At 32.0% G+C, this 26,509-nt stretch overlaps 1 long non-coding RNA gene across 1 annotated transcript in view; it reads left to right on the top strand.

Moving 5' to 3' along the window:
• LOC140436784 (uncharacterized) overlaps positions 1-26,278 on the top strand; it is a 32,519-nt gene extending 6,241 nt beyond the window's left edge. Inside the window, exon 2 of the long non-coding RNA XR_011950305.1 lies at positions 25,914-26,278. This is a non-coding gene — a long non-coding RNA (uncharacterized lncRNA). The remainder of the gene's footprint in view (positions 1-25,913) is intronic.
• Positions 26,279-26,509: the final 231 nt, after the last annotated feature.

The following is a 26,509-nucleotide window of genomic DNA, read 5'->3' as shown; positions in this document are numbered from 1 at the left end:
GCGTAGGTAGGCGTGGCTAACGATGATACCAATATGGCGGTGGGGTCATGGCCGGACTCAATAATATTAAAACTACTATATAAATATGACTAGTTATTCAGAAGATTTAATCATAATCTAAAAAAGTGCAATACATTTTTAATAAACTATGATTTATTTATCCCGTGGTAAACACTTAAAACACGATATATTATACATAAAGATAAGTTTATACATTCAAATACTATTAATTTATTCTCTGAAGTACGGGCCATTACTTTGTTTACATATTTGTATACTAACCTGTAGAACGTTATTCCTGAAGTTTTTTTATTAACATTGCTTTTGCTACTGCAACTACATTGAGAACAAGAAACCATTATTATGCACTATCACAATATATTATTACAGTTTCTATAAAAGTATTATAAAACTAAAAATATTCGAAAAACAACAAACGTTAACCAACATATACGATATGTCAAAAGTGTCAAAACAATCTTAACAATATGGCCGAAGTGAGCTCGTTTTTAGTTACGTGATACCCTCTTCATAGATTCTAACTCGATGATTGGCGAAAATTAAAACAACGGAGCCCGATTTGCGACTTAGTGGATTTTGCTAGACTGTGACACACCTGAGCCTTCAGAAACAATTATATATATATATATATATATATATATATATATATATATATATATATATATATATATATATATATATATATATATATATATGTCAGGTGTGTCACAGTCTAGCAAAATCCACTAAGTCGCAAATCGGGCTCCGTTGTTTTAATTTTCGCCAACACTTATTTGTGAAATTGAATTTATGAAAATGTTAATAATCATAACAACTGAGTAAACAGTTATCTGTTGACTTAGTAGGTTTTACTACATGATCTGGCATGTTAGTTAATGCTGTTGGTATAAATAAGTCATTTTTACAAAAAAATGACTTGGCGTGTTTTGCTTGTAAACCGACGAAATAATTAGGAGTAATTATTCCACATAATAATATTGAGAAAAATTATCGATTTGTATTGTTGTTAAAAATGAAACATATTTCAAAAAATTCATATTTAGAAATCAAATTATTAACAAAATAATTTCAAATTTTGTTTGCTTCTGTAGTAGAATATATTTAGAATTATTTTATTTCACTACGTTACACATATCTTCACTTTTTTAACTCTGTCGCAAACTTGTCACATTGATTACAGGTTGTGTTGCTGGAACCATGTAATTTATCTCTTTCACTGCACCGTGCCACACTTCTAGCCACTTTTTTTACATAATTTAGTGGATGAATATTAGTGAAACTTGTCGAAAGTTTGAATGATAAAAATAGATAAATTATTTTGTTCTTTTTGAGCTTATTTAGCTGCACAGTTAAAATCATTACTTCTCCATCTACCATCATCTTATAATATATGAGAGCATTATTGAAATATGAAAATAAAATAAATTGTTTAATCATTCACTTTTTCCTCTATAACGTTATCCTTACAAAATAACGTTACAGTAGTTCAATGCCTGAAATATCTGAGTCGGAACTCGAATCTGGGCCTGCTAGATCATCTTCGCTATTACTATCAGCGTCATTATCGTCGTCGTCATCATCATACAAGTTAATTATTAGTTTATCCGTAAATAAGTCCACTACCGGTGCACTTTTCACAAAAAACTGTTCTGCTTGTTTGGCATTTTCAGACCGTGATTTCCACTCATCCTTTGAAAATTTTTTTTTTTTTTTAAAGGTTAAAATACGTTTATTGACATAAATTTATTACATAATACCTTCACGTCTTTAACGTTAAATGGTACATTCCGTTGTGCAACATAGTTTTTTATGAATGCCCAAACTAACTCAATGGGGTTTAACTCGGGATGGTAAGGTGGTAGCCAATACTGAATGTCCATTTTCCTCTAGAAGTTTATCTATTCCATATGATTTATGGTGAAATTGATAGAATTTTACTAAAATCTATATCTCGGCTCTTAACATATCATCTGTAAATGGTATATTTCTCTTTCTTAGGCACTCTTTTATTTCATCTTTTTTTGATGCAGTCGTTATATTTTTTTCACTTTGAACATTGTGATAAATATGGGACATTATCAATCACTAATACACTTTGTGGTGGTAAGTTTGGAATCCACATTTCCACTAGCCACTTTTTATAATTTTGATAGTTCATCTAACTATGATAATCACCAGTTTTTAAAATTTGATTTAAAAATCGGTGAAATCATTACATATGTAAGATAATAAGTAAGAGAGAGACAGAAGATATATTTTCTCTCTCTTCATCTCTCGAGAATAAAAATGTTCATTTTGTATATATATTTAATATTATATATATAATATTATATATATTAATATATAATTAATATAATATTTATTAATATTATTATTTATGTGATATGTTTTGTATTATTTATTAAATGTTCATAATTATTTTAGTCTTTTGTATTTCAAAATAATAATCTCAATAAATCACTGTATGACAGAGAACTGTTAATTCTAAAATACGTTTGTGTCATGTCTAATTGGCAAATATTTTACGTGTTTGGTTCATACGCTGGTGTATGTGAGTTCGAATCCCATTATGAATTTCCTTTTTTATTTTTGAAACATTTAAAAACCCCACGTTATTTTTATTTAATATATGTAATATACGCAAAAATGCTAAATTTTAAAATAAAATGAAAATTTACAACATAATCCGAGTTGTTGCCATTTGTATTGTATTATAAAATTGAATTATATGGCAGTGTATTGTATTGTATTTTTATATTAATAACAAAATTAACAATGAATTTTACTGCAGAGAATGTGTGAAAAAATTTTTTTGCATTCAACTCCTTTTATACATATATGAAAATAAAAATATATATTTTCATTAAAATATTGATTCAATCTTTCATTTACTTACTATACTCCTATTACAGGTCAAATGTTTATATACAGCAAACGATGCACCATATACCTGTATACCTAATTATTTTTCTCTTTCTGCTCTCTCTTATCTATAGCATTACATATGTAATGATTGTGCAGATTGACTCCCATATAAATTTGTAACGACGAACGCATGTATAGAAGTATAACTTCTATCGGCAGTCCCACTGGACTGCCACACCCGTTTTTTTATGAATACCATTTCTCCTCATGCATGAACTATTATTAACCTCTGTCCTGTAGAGATAGGCTTACGCAAACCATCGTGAGAATTCATTCCAACTTTTATTGAATGTGTGACAAAAATGAATGTATGTTTCGTCCACATACACTACAGGACGATTTTCATTTCTGTATCTCTTAATACTTCGCAAAAAAGCTATTATTTTTTGTTGGATGTCAGGCTTTTCCATAAGCAATTGTTTCTTTGAGTTTTTAGCCAACGGAAACCAATTTTATGTAATACTTTTCGTAAACTTTCATACGACCCTGTGTAATTATTTTCATTGACAAATTTCCTGTGTATGCCTCTTAACGTAGGAATTTTTTTTTCATGGACGTAAAAATTAATTACAAATCGCCGAAGAATTTTTTTATCCATATTATCCAACTTTTTTGGTCCCACTTTTTTGTCTTTTAATATTAGAAGTAGGTATGTAACAAATCACTTTCACTATCTTCAATTGGTCTCATTTCCTTTGAAATTTGCTTTACAGAACCAATACTAACACCAGCTGCGCGCGAAACACGTTCTTGAATTTTCGTTAGTTCTCTTATCGGATGTTTAGCATAAGCTTGTCGTTTCGTAAAATATATCACATTTGCTATAATTTCATGAGATTGCCCACTCAAAACTTTACGATGAACTTTTGATTCAAATTCCATTGTAACGGTACCGGATTAATAAGTCCTACATCAGTGTAATTGATATGTGTCTGATATGGTAGCTCCTGCGAACAAAACGGTACAGAGTACAATCGGACTATTGATGGATCCTCGCTGTCAAATCTATATTCGTGTCAAAACTCAGAGACATTCCTATTCTTGATGAACTGTACTGGCTGCTTGGTAAAAATTCAAGTTTTTAGTATTTAATAAATTACTTTTGTATAAATAAGTTATTAAATCAGCAGGTATTCAGCTCTGGGGTTGTACCAATATTATTAAAATATTAAAAGCAATATGATACAAAGATTTCAAAAGAAAGTGCTGAGGAATATTGTAAATCCTTCCTGGCACATCGGAAACAGCGATATCTACAGAGATCTAGGGATGGAGACTGTGGACCAAACTATAACCAAATTGTGCATTGTGCAGCTTAGTGTATTTATAAGCTGCTTAGTACCTAAGGAACACTACTGAGTGAGTTCTAAGTTTATTTGTCCCTGCAGTAATGTAAGTTAGAACAGAACTATTAATTGATCAGATGTTGTGATCAGATTATAGTAATAATAACTGCCTCATGCTGATGTGTTCATTTAAACAAAATAAAAAACCATTACTGCTTAGGATTACGTAATATAATAAATCTTCCATACAAAAAAAATATCAACTTCACTGTACGTGCAAAACATGTATTTACCCATAATTATACTATTTTTAAACTTATAACGACTTCATTTTAAAAAAATATGATAATTACCAGTATACTTTTGATGTATTTTTTAAATATAAAAACAAGCTTATTGCAACTGTCGCTATTTATCCTATCTTCCAACGCTCGCGATCTTTTCAGTCATCTGCTTGTAGACCTTTATCTTCCCTCACACTGTATACTTCTTGTCTCCACGGTCTTATTTGTCTTCCCCTTGTTCTGTGGTTGATGGGGATTCCCTGTAGCATTCGCTTTGGCCAGCGTTGATCGTTCACCATTCCGACATGATCATATCATTTCAGCCTTTTGTATTCTATAGTTTCCAGGATGTCGACGTTTTCTTCTTCTTCTTCTTTTGTCTTGTATGTAGGCTTTAAAGCCTGTTTCCTCTTCAATATTAGCCTCCTAAATTATTTAAATTATCGCACCATCTTTTTCTTGGTCTGTCAATACTTCTTCGTCTATTTGGTGACTTATCTCGTGCTATTCGCACTATACTATCCTCTGCCATTCTACTAATGTTTTCGCTTCTCTCCCTATCCAACAGACACTTTTTCCTGATATTCGTCGAATTATTTTTATCTCTATTGTTTCTAGTAGTCGTCTCGTTTTAGATGTGTCACATCTTGTCTCCGCCGTGTATGTTAATATAGGTCTAATTGCTGCTTTATAGATTCTTGTTTTTGTGTCTTGTCTTAGGTGTGTGTTCTTCCAGATTGTGTCATTAAGAGATCCCGCCAATTTACTTGCTTTTAAGCTTTGTTGTCGTACTTCTTTTTCAACATCTCCGTAACTAGTTATATCTATTCCCAGATATCTAAACCTTGATCCTTGCTTCAGTATTTTCCCATCAATTTTGATTTGATATCGTAGTGGATTTAGATGTTTTCATACATTTCTTTTTTCCTGCTGATATAATCATATTGTATTTCTTGGCTGTTATATTGAAGATGTGTGTTAATCTTTGGAGCTCGTCTTCTGTCTCGGCGAAAAATGCGGCGTCGTCTGCATAACATAATATTTGGATTTCTTTGTTTCCCATTCTGTAACCATGGCCTTTACGTATTGATTGTATTATTTCATCCAATATTATATTAAAGAGAAGTGGGCTTAACGAGTCACCTTGTCTGACTCCGCTTTGTACTGGTATACACTGTGTTAGTTTTCCATTTATCTTTGCCTGTATTCGATTATGGAAGTAGATGTTTTCGATGGTTTATATATTATTGATTGATATGTTTCTTTTATACAGTAGGTGTAAGATGTCTTCGACTTGGATGCGATCGAAAGCCTTTGTCAGGTCTATAAAACATACATGCTGGTTTATTCTACTCGATGGCCTTTTCTGTGATTTGTCTTAGTACAAATACACGCCGTATCTTTAGGGTTATACTTTCTCATCCGTGTTTTAGAAGCTCGTTTTTTATTTTTAAGTGAATTTATGAGTATCTCTACTTCCTGAAAACTGATTTCTATTTCGTGTCTTAATTTAGGTACGTTATTGTGTTGATTATTGTGAGAGATAAAAATGAGCAAATGATTACAGCTGAAAATAAAATAATCAAAAGATGGGCTGAATACTTTGAAAGTCTTCTAAATGTCCAGGTAGACGCGGATGGAAATAAAGCAAATTGTGAGTACCAAACGGCCGAGATAGAAGTACCCCCGCCAAGCCTGGAAGAAATTATCACGGCGATAGAAACCCTAAAAAATGACAAATCACCGGGACTAGACAATATTGATGCAGAACTGATTAAAAAAGGAGGGCATGAACTTAGAACTAAAATACACCAATTAATGAAAGAAGCCTGGGAACAAGAAATAATGCCAAAAGAATGGAGTGGCTGTATTATCGTGTCAATACATAAAAAAGGCAGAAAGGATACATGTGGCAACTACAGGGGAATCTCACTAATCGGTACTACATATAAGATATTAGCTTCAGTTGTACTAAAACGATTACTGCCATATACAGAGGAAATTATTGGCGATTACTAATGCGGCTTTAGGCCTGGAAGATCAACAATCGACCAAATATTTACTATCAGACAAATGCTAGAAAAGTATTGGGAATATAATAAAGAAGTACACCAGATCTTCATAGATTTCAAACAAGCATATGATTCCATAGATCGCTTAAAACTGTGGAGTGCAATGATGGAGTTAGGCGTACCAAAGAAGCTGACCAAGATTGCTCGAATGTGTGTCAACAATTCCTTTGCACAAATTAGAATAGGAGGCAAAACTTCAAAGGCTTTCGGCATAAGCACCGGACTCAGACAGGGAGACCCGCTGTCCCCATTACTATTTAACCTAGCATTGGAATATGCAATGCGAAAAATCTATACCAGAGTCAAACCAGACATAACTGCCAGAGGAGCAAAGATTATTCTCGCATTTGCAGATGATGTAGATGCAGTAGCACAGACAACACTGGAAGTTAAGGATATAGTATCGAATTTTGAAGAAGCAACACTAAGCGTAGGCCTGAAAATAAACGAAGAAAAAACTAAATATATGGTCGTATCAAAAAAGGAACGACAGCGAATAAGACAAAACATTACCATAAACGATCATAATTTTAAGGTGGTCAAAGAATTCAAATACCTAGGAGCAACAATTACCAGTGAAAACACAGGAGAACGGGAGGTTGAAATACGAATACTGGTTGGGAATAAATCATTCTTTGCCATTCAACATCTAATGAGGTCAAAGCTTCTCTCAAGGCGTGCCAAAATCCAAATGTACAAAACCATAATACGACCAGCAGTGACATATGGAAGTGAAACATGGACATTGAGAAAGAAAGAAATCAATAAGCTATTAGTATGGGAACGCAAAATCCTGCGAATTATATATGGTCCTTGCAGGGACAGTGTGACAAATGAATGGAGGAGCAGATACAACAATGAAATAGAGACTCTCTTCGGGAAAAGAAACATCGTAAGATACATAAAAGCCAATAGATTAAGATGGGCAGGCCACGTGGTACGGAGTGATGACGGACAGACTGATTAGCAATGTGTTGTGGGAAAGACCAGATGGTAGAAGATCGACAGGAAGGCCTAGAAAAAGGTGGAAAGACGCAGTCAGGGAAGACCTGGAGAAGATGGAAGTAAGGCCATGGGAAATAATAGCACAGGATCGGAATCAATGGAAGGCGATAGTAAACGCGGCAAAAACTCACGAAGAGTTGTAAAAGCCAATGATGATGATGATGATATTGTGTTGATTATGGATGTCGACGTCTATGCCCATATTCTCTCTGATTTCAGTATTCATTACTCATTATTTATTTATTGCTTAAAACTTTAAACCATATGTATCAATACTTTTTAGGATACTTCTGTATATCCTTAATGCTTATATCGAGATATTTATAACTAATAGTATTTTTAAATTCCTAGTCTAAGTACCTTCATTCACCTTGCACCACTACATACTCTATTTTTTATAGATTAATTGATAAACTTCACTTAGTATATTCTTGATTAATTTTTCTTAGCATGTAGTGAATACCATTTTGAGTATCTGCAAATATTACCTGGTTATCTGCAAAATGCAAACTGTTGAGTTTATGATCTTTAATATATTCACATTTTCTTTTCCAGGCATTTAAAACCTCCTTCAACTAAATCTTAAAAGAACCTAGTCTCTATTTAAGATTTATTTTGAAGGGGAGATCTAATATGTTCTATTTTGACGTATGTAAAGGAACACAATTTTGAAACAAACAAATAAAAATAAATATTAACCAAACTATTTCGAACGGGAATGTTTCTTGGTACGAACTAATTCATTGTCGAGCAAAAACTCATACCATGGACGCTAGAACATCTGATTACATGGCGCCACTGTATTGTTACATAAAAGTAATACTTAAAGTTAATGACTTAACAATTTTAAATAAAAAAAAAATTACAATGAAGTAAAAACTTCCTTTTGTAAAATGGTATAAAATTGTATTATTCAAATGTATTAAAAATGATCCAAAATTTATTTATAAATTTTTAAAAAGTTTTCGATCCTATCAGATTATCATCAGTGAAAAACGTTTATATATTAGTTGGAGCTAGCCATATGATGAGGTCATAATGAGCAGTAAATTACATAGTTTGAGTAATTTTGAGTAACTCAAATTATTTATAAAACACCAAAGTAGAAATGCAAAGATTTCTTTGTTGACGAAACCAAATTTCAGATTTTTGCTTTAATCTGCGCCTTCTATAAATTGCAACACAAAACAGACAATGAAAAAAGATGTGAAAAAGATATGGAAAATCTAAAAGTTGCATTCCATAACATACCTCAGTTGTTATTCAACAGAAGTTGCCTCCTCATCTAAGCAAAAATCTTTGCCGAACTGGTTTCTTGTACTCATAAAGAGTAAACCTAAATTAAAGATTAGGTAATTTAAGGGTTATCTGACCTCATCATGTGCCATGTGGTTAGTATCAACTACTACAAGCACTACCACAGTACCAAAATTGTAGAAAGAGACTAATATTTTCAATGCAGACCTTTGCGGGTTTGAGGGGAAAGGAAATTGACGAGTCAAAGAAAAGCCCTTTATCCGTTTAAATTAATTAACTTATGACTGCTTCAATGATTAAATTTAATTCCTATTGTCAAATGAGATTTAATGACATGGGATTAGAAAAGTGGTCGTCTAGTAACTTTTAGCACAGGCAAAACTGAAGCTTAAGTACTTAAACAATTCTTGGTACGAAACAGTACTAGTAATAAATGGGTCACCTTAACTGAATATTTATTCCCATAAAATAAAAAAAATTTGTTCAAATAAAAACTAACATTATACAGAATCTAATCTGAGCCATTTATGTGTTCTTTAAATTCATCAGTAGTCTCTTCGCCTATATCCACAACTACTGGTTCCATGGTAATTTCAATGAAGTTATCATGGTTCCACATATTCTGCTCTTCTTTCACTAGATGCTCGATACATTTTATTCACGACTGTAAGATCACATTGCTGAATACACTATTAAGCAGATTTTTTACATAATTGAATTTGAAAGTTACATTGTTTCTTTCTACTTTATTATTAATTGAGCCCACATACCTTCTATCGGGTTTAACTAAGAATGGTATGGGGGCAATCGAACTAAAATTACGTCTCGTTCTCGCGCCATTTCATCTACTACATATTTAATATATTTATCTTAATGACATCGTGCTAAATTTACTATCTCGATTTTCAAAATTGGTTCATCGAATTTAATATGTTTTTTAGTAAGCTAATCCGCAATCTCAGATTTTTCCAGTTAGTGGTTGATAACTGTTCTACACGCTGGCAGTGATATGGAGCGTTATCCATAATAATAACAGATCATGGTTCGATTTTTAACAGAATATCTGAAACCCATTTTTCATAAAGATCTGTATCAATTTCCTCATGGTAATCTTAATTCTTTTTAGAAACAAATGAATTTAAACCTCCTTCAACAAATCCTAAGTCGCTACCAATATGGCTAATAATAAGGCGTTTTCCCTTTCCGGGTGGGGCTTTTAAACCTGTCGACAAACCAGTTAGGACAGCTTGCCGTTTGCTTCTCACATTTAAATCCTGCCATATTTTTGTCATAGTATATCCGGTATGTAACCATATTTCATCTGTACATGTTTTTTTCATCTCTTCGAAATTCTGTTATTTGTTTCAGACACTTTCTATGCCATAAAATATTTTTTTTATTTTTCAAAAGGGGTACTATTTCTCTTCCTCTTTCTCTTGAAATACCTTTAAAGTTTATTTCACGTAAAGTGTGTAACAAAACCATCGAGCAAAAAGACAGAAGAAGGAATGTAAAGGTACTGGGGGCAAAAATATTGTTAGACGGGAAGTGCTATTTTGAGAGGCCACATTAAACAATGAAAGGGAGTCATTTTCCTTGTTTAAGAAATCAAATTTAGTTGGGTTATGTTATTGTTTGTCCCAACTGCCAAATGAAAGCTTATTTATATTGTAGTTTTTTAACAATTGTGTCGCATTTTAGACTATTATCGTTATTATTTAATTAAAACTTTCTCGTCTAAGACTCACTCTGAAAAATATTTTATAGCTACTTTAAATTTGGCGCCTTTGCATTCCCGGATATGTCCTCCATATTAAGAGGCCACTTTTATGAATTTTGGTTTCCTTTTCATAACGATTAGATTCCCTATTTTGTCTTTTTGCTCGATGAACAAAACACGTCTTGATATTTTTGGAATATTTTTATTAGATTGAAGAGAAGAAGAATTTTTTTATGGTTGGTAATTCCTTTTTTAATTAAAATTCATATACTAGGTACACTGTTTCCTTCCTCGTGTCTCAACCTTCAAAGTATTATTATGGTTTTTTTCATCGTCTGTTTTAATTACTCTGTACACACTAGCTTCGGAAACTTTTGTCAAAATACTACATAGTGTAACTATATCGCTTATATTTATGTTTTGTTCTTTGGCTCTAACTCGTTTAAATACATTTCCAATCATAGTTTTTTCTTCGCGTGTTAAATTGCGACGTTTCTTTTTGATACACGGTTCACTATACTAGTGTCAGTCATATTTATTATTTGTCACCAAATTTAATTAAACTAAATTACTCACAATTCACAAAAAATAAACGTAAAAGCTCATTCACTAGTAATAATACTACACAAACAATAATGTTCTTTGCTTTTTATAACCCCTGTCAGTACGCTTATGAAACCGACGTACAGATAAAAGACAATAAAATTGCTACCCGAATAATGGCGTACATCGCCGTAATTTGCAATGATTTTGTTGATCGTAGACATTATCTACCGTTAGAGAAAGATATTAGCTTAACATGAACATTGCAGATAACTTCAAGTTCATTCATATTCGCTGACAACGTTATATTTTTCTTATAACCCAAATCTTTGCCAAAACGTTTGAACTATCGTTTATATCAACGCATATTCTTTGAACAGTCAGAAGAAGAAGGTTTTTGTCAATTTTTAAGATATTAAACAGATTCTGCAATAATCCTCAAATTTATTTATTAAATAATAATTAAATCTACTTATTTTATCGGAACAAAAATATTTTCTATAGGGTAAACATCCAATTTTACTGGCCTACAAAAAAAAATTAAAACATGAGTCACTCTCTACAATTGTGATATTTGATTGTATATAGTCGTTTTTCACAGATTATAATCTGATAGAATCGAAAACGTTCTGAAAATTTATAAATCCATTTTGGATAATTTTTAAAAATTTTATTAATAAAATTTTATACCATTTTTATACAAAAGGAAGTTTTTAATTCATTTTAAATTTTTATGGTATACAGCAACCACTAGAAATTTCCCTATTAAATTTTAATTTTAAATATGTGGTTATTACGCAATCGTATGTTTGCATAAAATCCAACCTTAAAATAAAAACCAACCAATGCTAGTTGTCACAATAAGAAAACAGCTTTTAAATTCTTCAATATGTCCTGCTCATCGAGCGACTTAAATAATAAAGTATTTTCCACCTAAGAAGACCACTTTGCAATTACATATTGGTAATTATATTACTAGCGGACCAAATAAGCGGCGATATATTTTACACTACCTTTATGAATAACATTTTACTGCTCTGTTGTTTCAATTAGCACTGCTCAACAAGTTGGTTTTAATATTTTATTGCAATAGTACGAGTATGGAATATTTATTTAAACAGTGAATTTATTATATGTTAATTTTTTTTTAATTTCTTCTGACGTATTGTATAATGTAGGTTTATCCAATAATCAAAGTTATGCCTTTACAAGAACATATTATTTGAAAAATAAGGAGTACCAGTTGTCATAATAATTGTAATCTCCTTTATACACACTTTAAAAATTTGTTTAGTAATGTATTTCTTAAATCCACACAATCATTGCTATTTAAAAATATCTATCTGTTAACGACACTGTTATCGACAAAGTAGATCAAATTCAAACTTGTCATCATCTTACACTTCTGTTTATTGTTAAAAATTAATTAATCGTCGTGGGTTGTATTGGTGTTATTTAATAATTTAGCAAAATACATAATCAGCAAAAATATTTAAATCCTGCAAACGGTTTTTGCAATCACAATCAATGCAGTCTTCATGTTTGTTTATCATTGGCTGTTAAATAATTTGTGTTCGACTGTTTCGTCTGTTGTATAACCCTCGTTCTTTTTAGGGTTTAGTAGTTGTATATAAGTACCTATTTTTTATAGTTGTGTAGTAAAGCGGTACTTTAAAGTAAAATGAGTTATTTGGAAGAAAATAAAATACTTTGGAAACGTAGAGTGTTATCTTCAGAAGAACGGCGTTTAGTTCTGAAAGTCGAAAGTTATTTCAAATTGCAAAAAAAAATAATATGGGTCCATTGACGTCTGTTATGGCAGTTCAGAAACGCACATGCGATGCTTGCGGTATCTCAGAGAGGACATTCCGAAGAATTAATAACATGAGTGAGGATGAAATAAATAAAGTAAGCAAGAGAAATCGTCGACATCTAAAAACTTTAGATTTGCACCAGTCAATTATAGTTGCAATTAAAATATATATAATATGTATAAAGCCAAAGAACATGTAACAATTAGTGCTGTGTTACAAACAATAAAAGACAAGGAACTGTGTAATATTAGTTTAATAAGTTTGTGGAGAGTGCTGAAATATTTAGGTTTTCGATATAAAAAGACAAATAATAGACAATTATTGTGTGAAGCTATTTTCTTGTGGCATGGTAAAGTGATTACAATTTAGATGGGAATAAGCCACAATTAAAGCTTAAAATAAGTTTATTGACGTTTCAATTTCCACTTCGGAAATCGAAACAAATCAAAGAAGAAGATGTTCGGATATTGATGTATATTTAATTAACAGAAAATACTTGTCGTTGTTAGATATGATATAATCGAGAAGCTTAAGAAAGGTTTCGCTTGATTGGTGTTGCTTGAAAATACGCCTATGAGTCATTTTTCTTTTCGCGAATAAAGCACTTCTTTACAATGTCATATCTTTTACAATAAATCAACGTAGAAATATCTTCTTTGAATTTCTGAGCCAGAAATTTTAATAAAACTAAGGAAAATTAATTGATGAAAACCAGTCATTCTTACGTCATGCTAGATAATATTGATCTCTGACACTTCTCATAGTGAGACCTCTTATACCAAACTCTTTCCTTTCAATAAAATTCGCCAAGAAGTCTGTGCTCCGACGTTCCCACGCGGAAGTAGAAACGTTCATCAAAAAATAATTTAACCGCATGGAAGATATTAACACATTCATTATAATCATCATCTAGCCGCCAACGTCCACTGCTATAGATAAGCCTCTCGCATGCTTTCCACTTAGTCCGATTTTGCGCCCTGAATCTAATTTGTAGTCATTCCTTTTATGCCATCAATCTATCTCATCGGGGGTTGTTATTTCTGCTATTCTGTTAGCTTGTATTTAGGGTCTCCATTCCAAAATTGTTTTTGTCTACCAATTTTCAACTGCTCTTGCTACATGACCTGCCCAGTTCCACTTTAGTGTTGTTATTCTTTCAAGAACATCTGCTACTCCTGATCTTTTGCGTATAGTAGCATTAGGCACTCCATTGCTCTTTACGCAACTCATAGTTTACTCACTGTTGTTCTTGTGTTCGCACCGTAGGTCATCACTGTCAGAAAGCACTGAATAAATACTTTTCTTTTTAGATACATTGGAATCTTGACCAAAAAATATCCTTCATCTTTCCAAATGCAGTCCAATCTAGGTTTATTCTTCTCTTACTCTCTATTTTTTGGTTGTCTCGATTTATTCTGATCTCATGGCCCAAACATTTATAAGAGTCAACGGGCTCGATATTCTTGTTTTCAACTGAAATATTTTTGCTGTGGACTAAATTGGTCCTAAATTGAGTTTTTGAAAAAATTATTTTAAGACCAACTCTTTTTGTGGCAGAATGGAGCTCTTGGAACATTATCCGCACCTGTTTAAAGCTGTTCGCAATGAGAACAATGTTACCTGCAAACTCAGGATTATTTAAAATAATTTTATCTACATTGATGCCCTTTTCGTTACAATCTATTGTTTTACAGGCATATTCTCGCAAAGTTTTAAACAGTTTAGGAGACATTGCCGAACGCCTCTTTAAATACGAAAAGTTCCAGCATACAAGCTATAGCATGCTCATAGATGTATTTGATGAGGGATATTTATCGGTGGTCTATTCTACATTGCGTTAGAGCATTTCACTTTGGCTGACCGAGGCAAATTCTTTTTCAAAGTCGATAAAGACAAGTATCAGAAGTTTATTATATTCAATGGCTTTTTCAATTAACGACTTGATGGTTTGCAAATGATCATTTGTTCTGTATCCAACTCTAAATCGCGTTTGCTATAGAAATCTAGTGTATAAACAACTTATAAATGTGAGATAACAAGCTAATATGTCTATTGTTCTTTAGCTCTGACATATCTTCCTTTTTGTGCATAACTGCTATATCAGCTTTATTTCACTGAGATGGTGTAACTTCTTTTGAAAGACATGAGTAATATAATTGTGCTTCGACCATATATGTGCTTTTAATGCTTTTAATAAAGAGATATCGCAAAGTCAATCGTTAACACCGTATGAAGACGTAAATAGCGGATAACGATCTATTTAAACACAGACATCAAGAGAGCTATCGCAAATGTTCTGGGGTGGGATACGATAGGACTTAACGTTATAACGCAAACAACCGACGTTTGGCATTAAATGTAACCTAGAAATTAATGTTGAGGAATAGGAATACTGTAACTGTTTTTTTATTGAAAAATAAATTTGGAAATTGATGCAGCAATGATAGCTGGTACCGATGACAATAAAATTGAAGATTTTTTTCTTGTTAATTTGCTAGAAGGAGAAGATATTGAGCAGGTTGACGTGCATTTTAATTTTATTGATTTAACCAACAATCAATGTAAAAATTTCTTTCGGTTTAGCTGTCATGACATTTGATTATTATTCAATTTGTCATTAAATGTTTTAAATGGCCTCTTAACGTTCTGACAGAATTCTTTTATTGTAACCAAGGTCATATTTTCTCTCAGTGCCTACCATTGTTCTGGTTGTTACAAAACATTCTGACTTAGGGCTTGCCTCAATAAAACTAGATCATCGTCGGCGTTGAACCTGATTCTTTTGTTGATCTTTTATAAAACCGTAAATATTTTACTATTTAACATCCAAATAGGTAATAAATTAACCCATATTAAACAGTGCACAGTTTTTAGTTTCTAAAATGTGTATTATATGAATTATTTTAATGTTTCATCCAAAATGTCAAATTATCGTTTAACGTTATTACCATCCCTTATTTCGTCCCAAATAGCGGGAGCCCTTATCTGGTTTTAACGTAACATTCACTATGTTGATATCTCTCTAATACTGTCTTTTCTCCTATTTTAACAGCTCCAATAAAGATTTGGTCACCAGCTGCTTTGTTTTTTATTTAATTTAATGACTTTGAGACTTCTTTAATTGTTATTTTTGGGATGTCTTCTAAACCTACATTCTGGACTTTTCTCAATTTGTTGCCGCCTTTCTTATCTTTTTCTCTACAAAGTTCTGTGTAAAATTCTTCAATTACCTTAATGATATTGTCTTTATCTGTTATTATTTGTCTATTTAGATCTGCTACCTTAACAATGAGGGGCGAGAAGTACGTATTACTTAGGTTAATTATGCAAGGGAAGAGAAACCCAGGACGACATAAAATATCCTGGCCACAGTATATTGCTTAAAAAGAATTCTTTTTAAGCAATATACTGTGTCCTGGCTAAGAAATTTGAGAGAGTGGTTCGGTTGCAGCTCATTAGAATTATTCAGAAGCGCGGCCAATAAAATTAAAATAGCGATGATGATTTCCAACCTCCGATAGGAGAAGGAACCTGAAGAAGAAGCTTAACAATATTCTCATATATTAACACATTAGAGGAGATCAAAAAGATTGATAATTTAAAAGAAAAAACAAATATACCTACCTAATATATAGGTACGTGGGTGCCACATCACAAACATTTTTCTATATAGTTTGTGAAAGGGACATCTATACGCTTTTTTTTGTAATTTATGAGAAAAATTAAAGAAATTAGGATAGTTATTAGATGATTAAAATTTAACGAAAACTTTATCATCAGAGACATTTTCAAGGCCTAAAAGGGAAGTTATTAAGGCTTTCCTGAAGCTAGAGCAAGATTTATTCTTTTTTGTGTTCCTTTTTTATATAGAACAAAGAAATTCCAAACGCTAGATATAATAACTTACCATTTGATTGCTCCTGTCACTTCCGGACATATGATGAGTGTATGCATGGATTTCGAAGTTTTTGTTTCTCTAGGCGGTATCTATTTCTAACTGTAATTATTTCTGCTTGATAAGCGGTTGTTATGGCACGAACCTTGGGTTTTTTTTTTCCACTTACTCATATACACACTTGCGTTTGGTTTTTTTCTCCACACGTGCTCACCTATTACAGAGTTGTTTCTTGATAACAACTGCAGGATTGCCTTTTCTGTTCAGCTCTTAAAGTTCCAGTGGTGAGTTTTACATGATAATAATTTTTAAAGGTAAAGACACGCTATTATCATAATTATCCATAAACATATGATGCCCCTTGTTATCTTAATAATATTAAAAAAGGTTGTTTCGTCTTGGATCTTTCACCTAATATTTACGATCAAGACCCTGATCAATTTCTCAATTCAAAATTAAACTGAAACCTTAGTCTGCAGTAATCCCATTCTTTTATTTTTATTGTTAATATATTTATTTTTGAACAAGACAGCCATTATTCAGCCGTATTCCTAATTTTATTTTTGATATATATATATATATATATATATATATATATATATATATATATATATATATATATATATATATATATATATATATATATATATATATATATATATATATATATATATATATATATACATTTAGAAAAGGAGTACGACCGTCAATCCAATATAAATTAAGGAACACTCGAAGAGTGGTGGGTTTTTCGGTCAAAGTGGAGAAATAAAAGACAAAGAAGGTGGCTACTTCATCTATTTATTGAAGACGTTTCGCTTCCTAATCAGAAAGCATCATCAGTTCATCTAAAAAGAACAATATGAAAAACCAAAAATCAATGGAAAAGTTATTATGAGTGTGCTTAAAAATTATATATATATATATATATATATATATATATATATACACATATATATATATATATACATATATATATATATATATATATATATATACACATATATATATATATATACATATATATATATATATATATATATATATATATATATATATATATATATATATATATATATATATATATATATTGAAAATAATGCGGCCACTAACGGATTGTAGGTAATTGTATATCAGGTATTTTATCATTGCTTGCAAAAGATATAGTCTAAGATATTTATTCATTTTGAATTCAGTGATAGATTCGAATTTTTGAGTTCGATTATTTCTAGTTTTATAACAATTTATGCCCACTAGCATTTGCAGCGTGAATATCACCATGAATGGTGATATGAATGCTAAAATAGGCAAGGAGCCGCAGTTGCTTCCCATATAAGGACATACACAAAACGACATGGATGTCACCAGATGGAACCATAACCAAACAAAAGGGCAGCTAGTAGTACCTCAGAAGTAGTTTGCTCTGTTTTGAGTACTAGAATCTAAATTCATTAAGAATTTTTATCGTGATGAACGGCATGTTTGGATAAATTTTACGACGAATTGACGGACCTGGTAGAGAGTATTGGAACTAGGAAGGAAGTAATTCTACTAGGTGACTTAAATGCTAGAACCGGAAGAAGAGTAAATAGCAAAGTGGTCGGTCCATTTGGAGAAGAAAAAATAAATAAAAACGGTGAGAGATTAATAAGTTTCTGCGATCATATGAATTTAAAGATAATGAATGGATATTATTAGCACAAGGATATTCATAAATTCACGTGGATTCAGCCAACGAGGAATTTGAAATCAATAATCGATTACTGTATACGCAAAGAAAACTCCACAATAAAGGTTAATAACGTTAGAGTCCATCGAGGAGCAGAATGTGGATCTGATCACCATTTGCTTAAAGCGTCACTATTATTTACATTTAAAGGAAGCCAACGACAAAATGAAAACGAAAGTTCAATGATACTGCAAGACATTTCAAGAAACATATATAATCTACAAGGTTTTGAAAATGAGTCTACCCAGTTTCTGTATCGAATGAGGTTGAATCTGAATTTTCACGCTGTTTGTTACTCCTCACCAATTAATACGTACAACGAAATTATGAAAGCTCTTGACGAAGCTGCAATGGAAGCTATTGGAGAAGTGGATAGCATAAAAAATAGAAATAAATGGTGGAATAAAGAAATAGAAGATCTTGTGGGGAAGAAGAAGAATATGTATAACAAATGGCTAGCAACAAAGGACCCTTACTATCGACAACAGTACAACAGCTTAAACAAAGAAGTAAAAAAAGAGGTAAATAAAGCCAAAAATGAGATGTGGAATAAAGCCTGCGATAACGTAGAAAATTTTATGGGTACAGCAAGAAGTAAAGAAGCCTGGAAAACAATTAGAGGTAGAACAGATAGAAAAGAATGCAGTAGGTTAACTCTAATAGCCCCAGAATTATGGGTCGAATATTATGAACAAATGCTGACAGAAGATCGAACAGAATTCCAAGATATTGGCTACCAAAAATATGATATTTCCTACCGCGAAGAAACTGAAATAACACCAGAAGAAATTAAAAAACACGCCAACGCTATGAAAAATGGAAAGGCTCCAAGACCGGGGGGAGTACCCATTGAACTGATTAAATATGGTCCTGACAAACTATTTCAGCTATTGTCTTATACTTTTAATTTATTCTTGAGAGGAAAAGAGCTACCCCCAGAATCGAAAACTGCATATATCAGCAATCTATACAAAAATAAAGGCGACAGAAAAGTTTGTAAGAACTACCGAGGGCTTAGTGTAACTAACTCAAGATTGCTGGGAAGACGCTGAAGATCAGAGTGGCTTTCGTACTGGTCGTTCTTGTATAGACAATGTGTTCTGCCTAAAAGAAACAATAGAAAAGCGTTTGGAACATAATATAGAGACACACATGATATTTATTGATCTTCAAAAAGCGTATGACAGTGTCCCATTAGCCAAGCTATGGCAGGTGCGAGAAGACAAGAATATTCCACCGATTTACATTAATGCTGTAAGGGAGTTGTACGATGATATGACGAGTGTAATAAAGATTGGACAAAAAGTGACAAAAAAGATTGCTGCATTGCGCCTACACTCTTTAAGATTTATTTGGAGGGGGTTTTGGATATTTGGAAAAGAAAATGTGAACCTATGGATGTTAAAATTGGAGACCATACACTGTACAGCTTACATTTTGCTGATGACCAAGTAATACTTGCAGAAGATCTAGATGATATCCACTACATGTTACGAAAAATAGATGAAGAATATACTAAGTGGGGCTTATCAATTAATCCATCAAAAACAGAGTACGTAGTAGTGGGAGGTGAAGGAAAGTACTTAGAACTAGGAAGCAAACAAATTCAAAATACTGATAGCTATAAATATCTCGGTGTAAACATTACAAACAATGGTCGGAATACAAAAGACATAGCTACTAGAATTGGTCAAGGAAATTCAGCAATACGTCAACTGAATAGTATACTTTGGAATAACCACATCACCCGAAACACAAAAATTAGGATATACAAAAGTATCATAGAAAGCATTGCTACATATGGTTCAGAGCTTTGGGTAATAAATAAAAATGACGCATCCAAAATAAAAGCAATGGAAATGAATTATTGGAGAAGATGTTGCCAACTCACTAGAAGAGATAGAGTAAGGAATACTGAAATCAGAGAGCGTATGGGCATAAACATTGACGTCCTGGAAACTATAGAATGCAAAAGGCTGAAATGGTATGGCCATGTAGAAAGGATGAATGATCAACGATGGCCAAAGAGAATATTACAGTGGATCCCCACCAACCGCAGGAAAAAGGGAAGACCAAGAAGATCGTGGAGACAAGAAGTAAAAGGTGCAATGGAAAATAGGGGTCTACAAGTAGATGACTGGAACGATCGCAAGCGTTGGAAGCTAGGTTGCGAGAAACGGCGGCAGCTGTAATAAACTCGTTATATATATATATATATATATATATATATATATATATATATATATATATATATATATTTATATATATATACATATATATATATATATATATATATATATATATATATATATATATATATATATATATATATATATACGGCATGTAGAATGCAAATTATAGATTCCCTTGCCGACTAATTCATCAATCTGTCTGCTTTGCAAGTTTTAAAAAGCACAGTGGTAAAGATTTAAATTAGTTTCGCCATGTAGGAAATCTTAGAATTCCTAGTGTTGTTATTAGATGGCGTTGTAACGTCTGTTAATAATTATTTTTATAATTATTGTCCTATGATGGGAGAGATTTTGTTTCGATTCATATATGTCGTTCTGATGAGACCTAAAGAGATTGAAATACGTATAAGCGGCTTGCAGATGCCCTACAATCAAACTTAAATCTTATACCGTCTTTCTGTTTTAACTTTTGTAGTTTGATCTACCCTGTAATTTTGTTCAGGGTAGCAATAAAATATTAAGGAAGAAAAGACAGTTAAGATTTGATTTCATGTACAGGGCGCCTGCGCATCCGCTTATACGTATTTCGGAATAATAGGCCTCATCAGAACGGCCTTCGCAGTCGCTCTGAACGTGAAAATAAATCTTTTCTGTCTTAGGAAGCAACTATAACATGCTTTGTATAGACGCAAATAGCGACATCTGATAATAAAATCCGTAAACTAATTTTCGAAACCAAATTCAGAATTTCGCTTTAATCTGTGCCTTCTAAGGCTTTTACATATCCGTTAATCTCAAATGGTAATTCCCCATGTCTCTAATAATATCTTTATCAACGTCTGTTTTGCTTACAATTCTTAGAAGGCACAGATTAAAGCGAAATTCTGAATTTGGTTTCGAAAATTAATTTACGGATTTCAATAAAATATTGTTGAATAATGAACTAGCATTGCCTAACTCCTCTTTGGATATATCCAAACATTCTGGTGGTGGAGAATTTTGGATGTTATTTCGAATAAAAGTAAATGGTAATAATTAATGTATATTGGTTACTTTACAATTGTATATTTTTTAGAACGATCGACGTGGGACCAAATGTACGCTCTGGCTCGTCTACCTGGAGAAGTTATGAGAAAAGATATTATATCTTTTCTCATGGATGTAATAATTCTTTCACGTTTCCTGCCACTTAATTGGTTTATAGCAAAAGTTCTAGAATATATATACATAGCTTTGAAATATTTCCAACCAATTTTCTGGAAAACTTTTCCATCAACTGCTCCAGCGAATAGGGGATAATATATATCAATAGTAAAAGCAGACTAATAGATGAAGACGTTGTTATTTAGATTGCTAATATTTTTTTTAATATTAGTTATATCTGAATATACAAAAATTATAATTATTTAAACTGTAAATAAACTCTAACAAACCTATTCGTTTTATTAAGATTTATTTAATTAATTAATTTTGTAAATTTTTAAGTAAAATTGATAAATTAGCTCAAGACAAGATCATCCTAAGCGCACAAGGGTAGCACTACATAAAAATGAAATTAAAAAAGAGAAAATCACTAGGAGAGGACAAAACACCAAACTCTTAAAGTTCAGAGGACCAGATCTGACCAAACTACTATTAAAACTAATTCAAAAATAATGGAACAAAACCGAATACCACAAGAATGGAGATCAAGCAAAAAAGTAAAGTTCGTGTAACCTTCTGGCTAAGGTCTAGTGTTAGGGTTTTCAAGTTGCGCAAGCGCCCCTAACATGACTTAACGACTACTTTAGTAGCCAGGACCGACGGCTTTACGTGCCCTCCGAAGCACGGTGACAGCTCAGTTAAATTAGAAATTGAAAATTTTGTTGGTGCCGGGATATCAAGCAGCCTAATACGTCTCTTCAAAAAGAAGGAGAGTAATAGGATACAGAGAACTACAGAGGAATTAATTTATTAAACGCAACACTACTAACAACTAATGTGATAACAAATAAACTGAATGAAATTATAACACTAGCAGAAGAACACCGACGTTATATTTATAATGGAACAAGTGCAAGAGAAATCATAAGAATACAACAAACCGGCATTTCTATGTTTCGTGGACCTTAAGAAGGCATTTGACAGGGTCAAATTAAAGGATATATTCACTTATTGTACGCAAGAGAGATACCTTTAGGAATAATCAAAACGATCGAACATATTTACCAGAACACAATAAAAGTAAAAGTAGAAGAAAAACTAACTGAACTTAATTGAAGCTGGCAATGAGATCAGACAGGGCGATTTGCTGAGCCCTCTATTGTTCAACCTGATCATGGATGAAATAGTAAAAATGGTAAAAACGAGAAAACGATACCAAATGGGAGAAAAGTAACTTAAAATAATCTGCTATACAGATGACGCAATACTAATTTCTCAAAGTGAAGATGATTTGCAACGTATGCTGCACCAATTTAATATAACCTCACACAATTTAACATGTTAATTTCACCAAAAAAGACAAAATGCATAGTTATCACAGAAAATCTACTAAGATGTACATTGGAGATGGGGGTCAGATATAATAAAACAACTGATGGAGTTTACTTATCTAGGTATCACTCTATCTAGCTACGGAAAGCTCGAAACAGAAGTGAAAGGTCAAATGAATAGAGAAAACAGAGCCGCAGTATGCTTGCGACAGAAACACGACCTAATAGAGAGAGAACAATAAGAACGATGGAAACAACAGAGATGAAAACCCTTGGAAAAACTGATGGTAAGACACTATGGGACAGAGCTAAAAGTACATACCTATATACGACAAAAATACAAAGTGTAGAAAATCAAGAATTGGGTAAGAAACATAAGAAAAAGTTGTTAATAAAACATGTAGGTACTTTTCTTAACTGTTTTTAATGAACATACGTTTTTAATAGAACATCCTATACGTTTTTACAAGAATTAGAGAGCACTTTTCCAAAACTTTTAATTTTATATGTCATTCTCTATAACTAAATGTTAAATATTTATTATAAATGGGTATATAAATTAAAATAATTTCCACTACTAGTCCACAGACAATCATCTTATTAAGGTATAGGGGTTATTGTGCAAAATTATGTAGGTGTACCTCATATTTTTGAAAAAATAGTTAACGGTGAAGCTACATTTGATAATTTAACTTGAAAAAATTTCTTTGTGAATACGTCAGAAAATGCGGTATATACATTCAGCTCATCTTAATTTACCCAATTGATAGAAACAAATGAACTAGTTCGATAGACAAGCCATATGGTCCGATCTAACCAAGCTTCATTTTGTTCTTTTGGAGTATGTAAACAATGAACTGTATAAAACACCTATATCTACAAAGGAGAATATTCGACAAAGATATAGGTATGTTTTAGAAAGCATATTCAAATGCTTATAAATCTAAGTGAGTCATTTGAAAACCGGTTACAACAACTTGATAGGAGATCCGGTTGAGCAGTTTTTATAATTTTTGGCAAATCGGTATCAGCAGGTATCCAGAAAGCTCAGGAGGTATCTAAGGGTTTCACTATCAGCAAAGGACTCAAACAAGGATGCTGCGTATCTCCTACTTTGTTTAAGATCTACTCGGAGCAAACCATAAAGACGGGGAAAAGAAAATGCAGAAACATGGGAATTCCTCTAAACGACGCAGTATTGTACACATTGAGTTTTGCAAACGACCAGATAGTGATGGCCTAAGACTATGAAGACCTCGAATATATGACCTATAAACTTATCGTAGAATACTAACCATGGGGGCTAGAAGTAAACATCCACTGAATACTGAATACATATATATTGGGGGAATCCAACAAAATCTAATGATGGAAAAAATACAGCGAAAAATAAATCACTGTCAAAAATACAAATATTTAGGCATGCAAATAACCAGCGATGGCAAATTAGACGAAGAAATTAAACATAGAAATAATCAGGGAAGTCCAACCATTAGGCAGTTAAACAGTGTACTGTGGGACAAAACAATTCCAAAGAAAACAAAACAAAATCTATAACAGCATTATAAAAAGCATTTTTACATATGGAAGTGAGGTATGGCCACTGAAAGGAAAAAACTTAAAATCATTAAAAGAAACAGAAATGGACTTCTGGAGAAGAGCAGCTGAAAAATCAAGATTAGACAGAGTTAGAAACGAAAGAATACGAGAAATTATGAGTGTTTAGCACAATATAACAGAGGCCATCAGAATAAATCAACTAAGATGGAATGGACAGTCCAAAGAATGGATGAACACAGAGTACCAAAGAAAGTATTGAATTGGACACCGCATGGAAGAAGAAAGCAAGGTAGATCGAGATTAAGTTGGAGTGAAGGAATCGATTAAGACTTAAGGGAGAGGGGAGTTGAAGATAATCTTTGGAACGACCGAGATAAATGGAGACTGGAAATCAGAAGACGGCGTAGAACGTTATAAACTGATTGATTGATTAATTGAAAAATCGGTTTCATTTGGCTCTTCCACACTTTAGATATTAATACTCATTAAATATTATATTAGTCTACTTTGAAAAGGATTAAGTCACAAAATTTAAAATTGTTAACAGAGCATAAACAAATATAAATCAATTTACCTACCTATCATATTAGATAGGTAGGTAAATAGCGCAAGTTTTACGTCAGGTTTATGGAATTTGAAAAAGCGTTCGATAGAGTAGACCGTGAAAGTATGTGGAAAATATTAAAAGTGGAATACCAAAAAATACATTAATCTTATTAAAATGTAAGACGACTACCAATTAAAATGAAACATATTGGGAAAACGTAAAAAAACAGGCGTTAAACAGAGATGCGTATTATCACCGATTTTACTTGCTATCCTCTGCGATGAATTCGTCATCCTCTGTATTTTTAAAAAATCTTATTCCGTCAGATCTTATGCCTTCTTTAGTTCTGCAAACGTTTTCTTAATCCCGACCTAAGTTTTTACTTATTTAACCTTTGGAGTTTGATCTACCCTGTAATTTTGTTCAGAGCAGCAATAAAATGTTTTTGGACTATGTACTAGCAGTGCCTAACTCCTCTTTCGATTTATATACTCTGGTAGTGGAGAGTTTTGGTTTTTACTTTGGATAAAAATTAATGTTAATATTTAATCTATATTAGTTACCTACTTTACAAATGTATATTTTTTAGAACGATCGATGTGGGACCAAATGTACGCTCTGGCTCGTCTACCAGGAGAAATTGTAAGAAAGGATATTATATCTTTTTGCATGGATCTAATTATTCTTTCACGTTTCCTGCCACTTAATTGGTTTATATCAAAAACTCTAGAACTTATATACATAGCTTTGAAATATTTCCAACCAATTTTCTGGAAAGCTTTTCCATCAACTGCTCCAGCAAATAGGGGATAATATATCAAAAGTACAAGGAGACTACAAGATGAAGATTTTGTTATTGAGATTGCTAATATTTTTTTAATATTAGTCATATCAGAGTATCCAGAAACTATAATTAAATCTGATTTAAACTGTAAATAAACTCCAATAAATAAATCTATTAGTTTTATTAATATTTATTTAATTCATTAATTTTGTAAATTTTAAATTAAAACTGACAAATTAGCTTGAAGAGATAAGATCATCCTTGAAATCATAAGCGTTTATAAGTAGCACTATAACTAAATTTTAATAAGCGATGCAGGGCGTGTAAACAACGATAAAATTGTATCTTAATTGTTAAGGATGTTTCAAATTTATCGATTAGTTCCAATAGTAACAGTATAT

The sequence above is a fragment of the Diabrotica undecimpunctata genome, chromosome 3, assembly GCF_040954645.1.
Source record: "Diabrotica undecimpunctata isolate CICGRU chromosome 3, icDiaUnde3, whole genome shotgun sequence".
Classification (NCBI taxonomy): domain Eukaryota; kingdom Metazoa; phylum Arthropoda; class Insecta; order Coleoptera; family Chrysomelidae; genus Diabrotica; species Diabrotica undecimpunctata.
Note: the sequence above shows the minus strand (reverse complement) of the source record. Positions and strands in the feature narration are given on the sequence as shown.